This window comes from Acomys russatus, chromosome 2, assembly GCF_903995435.1.
Source record: "Acomys russatus chromosome 2, mAcoRus1.1, whole genome shotgun sequence".
Taxonomy (NCBI): domain Eukaryota; kingdom Metazoa; phylum Chordata; class Mammalia; order Rodentia; family Muridae; genus Acomys; species Acomys russatus.
The window spans coordinates 17,118,138-17,125,327 of NC_067138.1; the positions used below are offsets into that span (position 1 = coordinate 17,118,138).

At 42.4% G+C, this 7,190-nt stretch overlaps 1 pseudogene; it reads right to left on the reverse strand.

Moving 5' to 3' along the window:
* Nucleotides 1-748: 748 nt before the first annotated feature.
* On the reverse strand, nucleotides 749-6,406 carry LOC127206113 (serine-threonine kinase receptor-associated protein-like; annotated as a pseudogene).
* Between the last annotated feature and the right edge of the window lie 784 nt (nucleotides 6,407-7,190).

Sequence of the window (7,190 nt, forward strand, 5' to 3'; positions counted from 1 at the left end):
TACAGAGAGAGAGAGAGAGACAGAGACAGAGACAGACACAGAGACAGACACAGACACAGACACAGACACAGAGAGACAGAAACAGAGAGAGTCAGAGAGACAGAGAGACACAGAGAGATACTCACACAGTTTATACTCACACAGACACACGTTTATTGGACACATCAGAAGGACGGATCCCGTTTTGGCATCTATTCTCATGGGCTGTGTCTTTTGCTGTGTCAATGTTGAGACCATTGATGTTAAATGTAATAGTCAGAGTTCTCTAAACAAACAGAACTTATACAATGGATTCTCTCTCTCTCTCTCTCTCTCTCTCTCTCTCTCTCTCTCTCTCTCTCTCTCTCTCTCTCTCTCTCTCTCTCCCCAATAGGAACTTATTAGAATGGCTTGCAGGCTATGGTCCAGCTAATCCAACAATGGCTACCTACAAACGGAAGGTCCAATAACCCAGTAGTTGTGGAGCCCACGAGGCTGTATATCTTAGTTGGTCTTCATTACACACTGGAGTCCTGAAGATATAGGTTCTAATGCCAGTGAAGAAATGGACTTGCTAGTGAGGACAAGAGCAAGCAAGGAAAGAGAAGACAAGCTCTCTTCCTCCATGTCTTTTATACAGGCTGGCAGCAAAAGGTGTAGTCCAGATTAAAGGTGGATCGTCTCACCTGAAAAGGTCTGGATTAAAGGGTTATCTTCCCACTTCTAAGATCCAAATCAGAAGTGGATCTTCTCACTTTAAATGATTTAATTAAGAAATATACTCCGTGCTGCTAACAAACACGCTAAAGTTTAGAGATTTCACTTCTGTCATTGTAGCATGATCCCAAAGCTGACCAGTTTTAGCATCAGCTGAACGGATTGGTTTATCATCATTGCACCAGAGAGCCTTTTTGATACCCAAAGTGTGACCACTGATTTCCTGGGGTTCTGTTCCAGGTTTGTTCAAGTCATATAGTCATGTCAGTTTATCCTGTCCCCCTGTTAGTAGGTAACTGCTATCCTGTGTGAAATCCACACTCTTGATAATGTGCTTATGAGGCAGGCTTATCACTTCATTTCCTGAGACAGCATCCCACACTTTGGCTGTGAAATCTGCAGCTTCTGTAGCAGCAGTGGTGACATCCTTAGTCACTGTTGTGCCCCAAACAGCACATTCATGACACAAAAATGTTCCAGTCCAGTCTCCTATGTCTCCCTACTGGAGCATAAGTTTGCCATCTTTGCAAGCGTTGATCAGAAAGTAGCCATACAGCGTGATGCCGCTGAAGGCCAGATCTACCACTGCCACATGTGATGGTGCATGTGACCAGAGCAAGTGAGAGGCCTCTGCCTCATAACCACGGTGTGGACACGGAGCAGGACTGGGGTTCACGGTAGCCTTTTTTCTCAGCCATGGTGCCTCGCCCCTCCTCCCACGCAGTCGCCAAGGAAGGGACACAGAGGGAGGGAGGAGGGGAAGGAGGCGCTGGACAACCAGCCCAGCCACCGCCACCACCACCACCACCAGCAGCAGCAGCAGCACCACCACCACAACCACCACCACCGCCCACACCAGTCACATTTCAATTCTTAACATCTATGAAACAAAGAGCATACAAATTCATAAAAGGGACACTACTATAGCTTAAATCACATATTGGCCTTCACATGCTGACAGTGGGAGACTTCAACACCCTATTCTCACCAATAGACGTGTCATGTAGACAAAAAATAAACAGAAATGCTGGAGCTAGCTGACATTATAAATCAAATGGATCTAACAGATATTTACAGAACATTTCACCCAAACACAGAAGAATATACTTTTTCTCAGCACCTCATTAAACTTTCTCCAAAACTGAGCACATAATCGGACACAAAGCAAGATTCAACAGATACAAGAAAATGAAAACAGCACCCTGCATCACTGCTGACCACCATGGATTAAAGCTGGTTATCAACAACAGAAACAAGAGCAGCTTACAAACTCATGGAAACTGAACAACTCTCTTCTGAAAAAAAAAAAAGTGGGTCAAAATTGAAATTAAATACTTTCTAAAATTGAATAAAAATAAATACACAATATATCCAAACTTATGGAGCACAATGAAAGAAGTGTTAGAAGGCAAGTTTATAGCACTAAGTGCCTACATTAAAAAATAATAATAATAACTGGAGAGATCTCATACTAGAAACTTAACAGCAATCTGAAAGCTCTAGAAAAAAGAAAGGAGGAGGAGGAAAAAAAGAAGAAGAAATCACTCCAAAAGAAGTAGACAACAAGCGAACCATTGTGGCATATGCCTTTAATCCCAGCACTCAGGGAGGCAGAGGTCTGGTCTATAGATCCCAGCCTGATCTATAAGGTGAGTTCAGGACTGCCAAGGCTACACAGAGAAACTCCATCTCAAAAATAAATTGAAAAGAAGAAAAAAGTCTCCAAAAGCAAACAAACAAACCAAAAATTTTTTAAAAAGTAAACAACAAGAACTAATAAAAGCTGGGCGTGGTGGCACATGCTTTTAATCCCAGCACTCGGGAGGCAGAGGCAGGCAGATTGCTGTGAGTTCAAGGCCAACCTGGTCTACAAACTGAGTCTAGGACAGCCAAGGCTACACAGAGAAACCTTGCCTCAAAAAATAAAATAAAACAAAACAAAACAAAACTTGGGCCTAAAATCAACAAAGTAAAAAACAACAAAAATAAGTAAGTAAATAAATAAATCCCATTCTAAAGAACCAACAAAACAAAGAGTTATTTCTTTGATAGTCTCAATAAGCTTAACAAACTCTTACCCAGAATAACTAAGTGTCAAAGAAAAAAGACCAAAATTAACAAAAATCAAAGATGAAAATGGAGACATAGCAACAAACACTGAGGAAATCCAGAGAATCATAAAACATACTTTTAAAACTTCTACTCCACCACATAGAAAATATAAAATAAATGGGTAATTTTCTAGATACATACTACCTAAGAAAGCTAAATTGAGTTCAGATAAGTGATTTAAGCAGACCAATAACTCCAAATAGAATAGGACCAGTAATTGAAAGTCTCCCAACCAAAAAGATCCCAAGGCCAGGTTATTTTAGCACAGAATTCTACTGGACAATTAAAGAAAAGTTGGTGCCAAACTCACCAAATTATTCCACAAAATAGAAACAGAAGAAACATTGCCTAATTGGTTTTAAAAGGGCACAATTACCTTGATTCTCAAACCACATGAAGATCCAACAAAGATAGAGAATTACAGACCAATCTCCCATATGAACATAGAAGCAAAAATTCTCAACAGAATACTTGCTAAATGAATTTAAGGGCACATCAAAAAGATCTCCCACCAAGATCAAGTAGGCTTCATCCCAGAGATGCAGGGATAACTCAACATATGTAAATTGATAATGTAACCTACCATATAAACAAACAGAAAGAGAAAAGCCATCTGATTACCTTTTTTATATGTTTTCCTAGTGTACTGAGGACTGTGGTTCCTTTTTTAAAATTGTTTTTAAAGAATATGTTTTTTTTTTAATCCCAGGTGTGAGATATGGGGCTGCTTCAGATTGTCCACAGCAGCTGACTATAACGTGTTCATGTAGGCTTATATTTTTCAAAACCCACTTTTTTGTTTGGTTGGTTTTGGTTTTTGGGGTCCAGGTTTCTCTATATAGCCTTGGCTGTCCTGGACTTGCTTTGAAGACCAGGCTGGGCTTGAACTCACAGCAATCCTCCTGCCTCTGCCTCCCAGAGTGCTGGGATCAAAGGTGTGCACTGCCATGCCAGTCTCAAAACCTATTTGGGGTTCTTAAACACGTCAACCTCACTTTTAACCCACCAACCAGAGGAAGGAAAGAAAGAATATTAATAGGAAAAAGGGGCTGTAGACCTGTTTACCCATAGTTCCTTGGGCCAATTCCACTCTGCATTGTCAGGATACCAGGAGTCCAGTCCAATAGCAAACACCAAACTGTACACGAATCCATAGAGGTGGCACAATCTAGCAGAAACTGCAAGGCTCTGCCTAATTGACATGAGTCTATGAAAGTGGACAGAATCATCTGGAGTACAATGAGACGTTCTCTCAAACAGTTCCCTCTGAAGTGAAGACTAGCAAAGTCCAGCAAAGACCAGCAAAGTGTTGCTTGGCGGAGAAATGCCGAAAGCCCTGACTCACTGTCTGTGGTTCTTTTTATATTTCATTCCCAACATCATGTGCCCTCTCACATGTCTATTTCCAGCAAAATACCACATGTCCTCTCTTCCAGAAAAAAACATCACATGACTTCTCACAAGACATCTTTCAACAAAGCACCACGTGATACACTTGACCCTTCCACTTCATGTCCATGATCTGGCAGAGGTGGGATTTGGGCCAGCAAAGTAGAGTTGACATTTGGGATTCTGGGAACTTTTCAGAGAGTGTATGCATGTGAGAGCTGCAAGAGGGGCCAGGGGGTGTTCTGAAAGGGGGGGGGGGGGAAGCTGCTGCTGTCCCTGCTGCTCCTGTTTGCTGTTGTTGTGGTTTAATGAGAAGAAGTTGACAAAGAAGATCAACCCTGTGCCAAGGAGCTCGACATTCCTGATCATGAGGAAGTAGTCTAAAAAGAGCTGTATGTCCCCTTTCCCTTCTAACATTCTTTCTCTCCTACCTGGTTGGGGAGTTGGAAGGGTTGAAGCAGAGAAGGTAGTAGATATAAGAACCCAAATGTTGGCAACTGTTAGGCTTGGACCCCCTGGGGCCATGCCCTGGCCGGTATGCAACTGTTATTCTGTCCTGGCAGCTTCCTGTTATGAACATTGTGCCTCGCTGAGCTGACCACAAGTTCCTGTTTTGCATCCTGGTTACCTTGGTTACATGGTTCCTCTTGTCCTGGGGACTTCCCATCTACATCATCTTGTATTTTTCCACCTGCCTCTGTACTGTATAAAAGGCCTTGGCCCCTCCTCATTAAATGGCATTCTCTTAGAACAGGTGACCCGCTGTCTAGAGTGATTCCTCAACCCGCAGTCCCTCGCTCGATAAGTCAGGGTAATTGCAGCACGGGTGCTGTATCCAAATAAAATAGATTTTTAAAAAATACATTAACATTTTAGTTAGGGTTTTATTGCTGTGAAGAAAAACTGTGACCAAAGCAACTCTTATAAAGAAAAAACATTCCATTAGGGTCTGGCTTACAGTTTCAGCGATTTAGTCCAATAACATCATGGTGGGAAGCATGGCAGCACTGGAGGCAGACACGGTGCTGGAGAAGCCAAGAGTTCTACATCTTGATCCAAAGGCAGCAGAAATAGAATGTGTGTCACATCGGGTATAGCTTGAGCATATATAAGATCAAAGCCGGCCTCCAGTGACATACTTCCTCCAAAACTCACACCTATTCTAACAAGGCCACACTTTCTCAATAGTGCCACTCCCTATGCGCCAAACATTCAAACACAGGAGTCTATGGGGTCAAACCTTTTCAAACGACCACAGATGCAGAAAAGCCTTTGACAAACTACAACACTGCTAGAGTCCTAGAGAGACTATGGAAACCAATATAATGGTTACTCATAAAGATGGTGATCGATCTACCTCCAGGTCCAGCTATACCACTCTCGAGCATATACCTAAAGGTCACTTCATCCTACCACAGGGACACCTGCTAAACCATGCTCATTGCTTCTCTATTCATAATAGCCAAAAATTGGAAACAACTTTGATATCCCTCAGCAGAAAAAAAAAAATGGAGTATTACTGAACTCTTTTTTAAATTACATCATGAAATTTTGTAGGCAATGAATGGAACTAGAAAAAAAAATCACCTTGACTGAGGTGACTCAGACCTAGAAAGATAAATATGGTATGTATTAATTTGTGTGAATATTAGACATAAAAATAAATGACAGGCTACAATCAATAGACCCAGAGAGTTAGGCATAGAGGAAGGGACTAGGCAGGGCACATGCATCTCCCTGGGAGGAAGGAAATAGAATAGATGTTACGGGTGGGCTGGAGTGAGGGGGGATGAGAATGGGAGAATGAGGAGGAATGGGGGATGGGAGATGGGACTGAACAGGGATGAGGGGAGAGACATCCTAGAATTAAAGGGCACTTGCAGGGTGGTACGTGAACCTAGTGTGGTGGAACCTTTCTACAATACATGAACTCGATCATAATGAAGTCCCCCAAATAATGTAGGAGATGAAATCCCTACTAGCCATCTGTTGTCACCAAAGGAAGCTTCCAGTGTCAGGCCTAGGTTTCATCCAATTGAGTAATTGGCTGAAAGAATCCCATGAAAATCTCCAAATGCAGCCCATTGCCAAGACTATAGGTTGCTCTCCACAAACTGACAGCAAAGCCTCATTGCTGAGGACAACACTCACACAATGCGCTGAACGAGGACAGATTAAGCTGGGGCCCACATAGAACCTTCAGCCCCATGTTTAAGTGTCTATGACATGGAAAGGTACTCTGCGGGCTTTCAAAAGAGAAAAGTCAACACCAACCCAACCATAGAACTTGTGATCTGCAATCTGTCCAACCTGCAATACTATGCTAGGGCAATGGTGGCACAAACCTTATGGGAGAAACCAGCAATTGCCTGATTTGGCTCTAGGCCCATTCCATGAGACGGGGCCCATACCTGAAACTGCTTGGGTGACTAAGAACTGGAGTCCAGATATCCCAGAGACCTGGCATAAAACCAAATACTACTGGCCTAAAAAAAATTAACAATAAAATGCCGCCTAATGATGTTCTGATAAACTCATAGATTGATGTCTTATTCAGCCACATCCGAGAGGCTTCCTCCTGCAGCAGAAGGGAACAAATACAGAGACCCAAATCCAGACATTATGCAGTGAGTGAGAGACCTCGGACCCCACAAGTCTAAACAAGATGTCTCCATCAAATAAATCCCTACCCCCAGAGCTCAAGGAACCCCAGGGAAGAAGAGACAGAAGGAATCGGGGAGACAAAAGGGGCAGAGGGCACCAGGAGAACAAGGCCTTGTAAATCATGCTTTAGTAGTGGGTGTTGTCTTTGTTTCTTCTTCTGGATTTTGTTTTGCATTGGTTTTGCGGGGTTTTTTTTTTTTTTTATTCACTTTTGTCGTGGCTACCAGCAAAGGATACTACAAAATTCTTCAAACAACTCTTAATGCACAATTGTAAATTTTTCTCATGAGTAAACATTTGAGGAAAAATTCCCTGAACATGAAAAACAT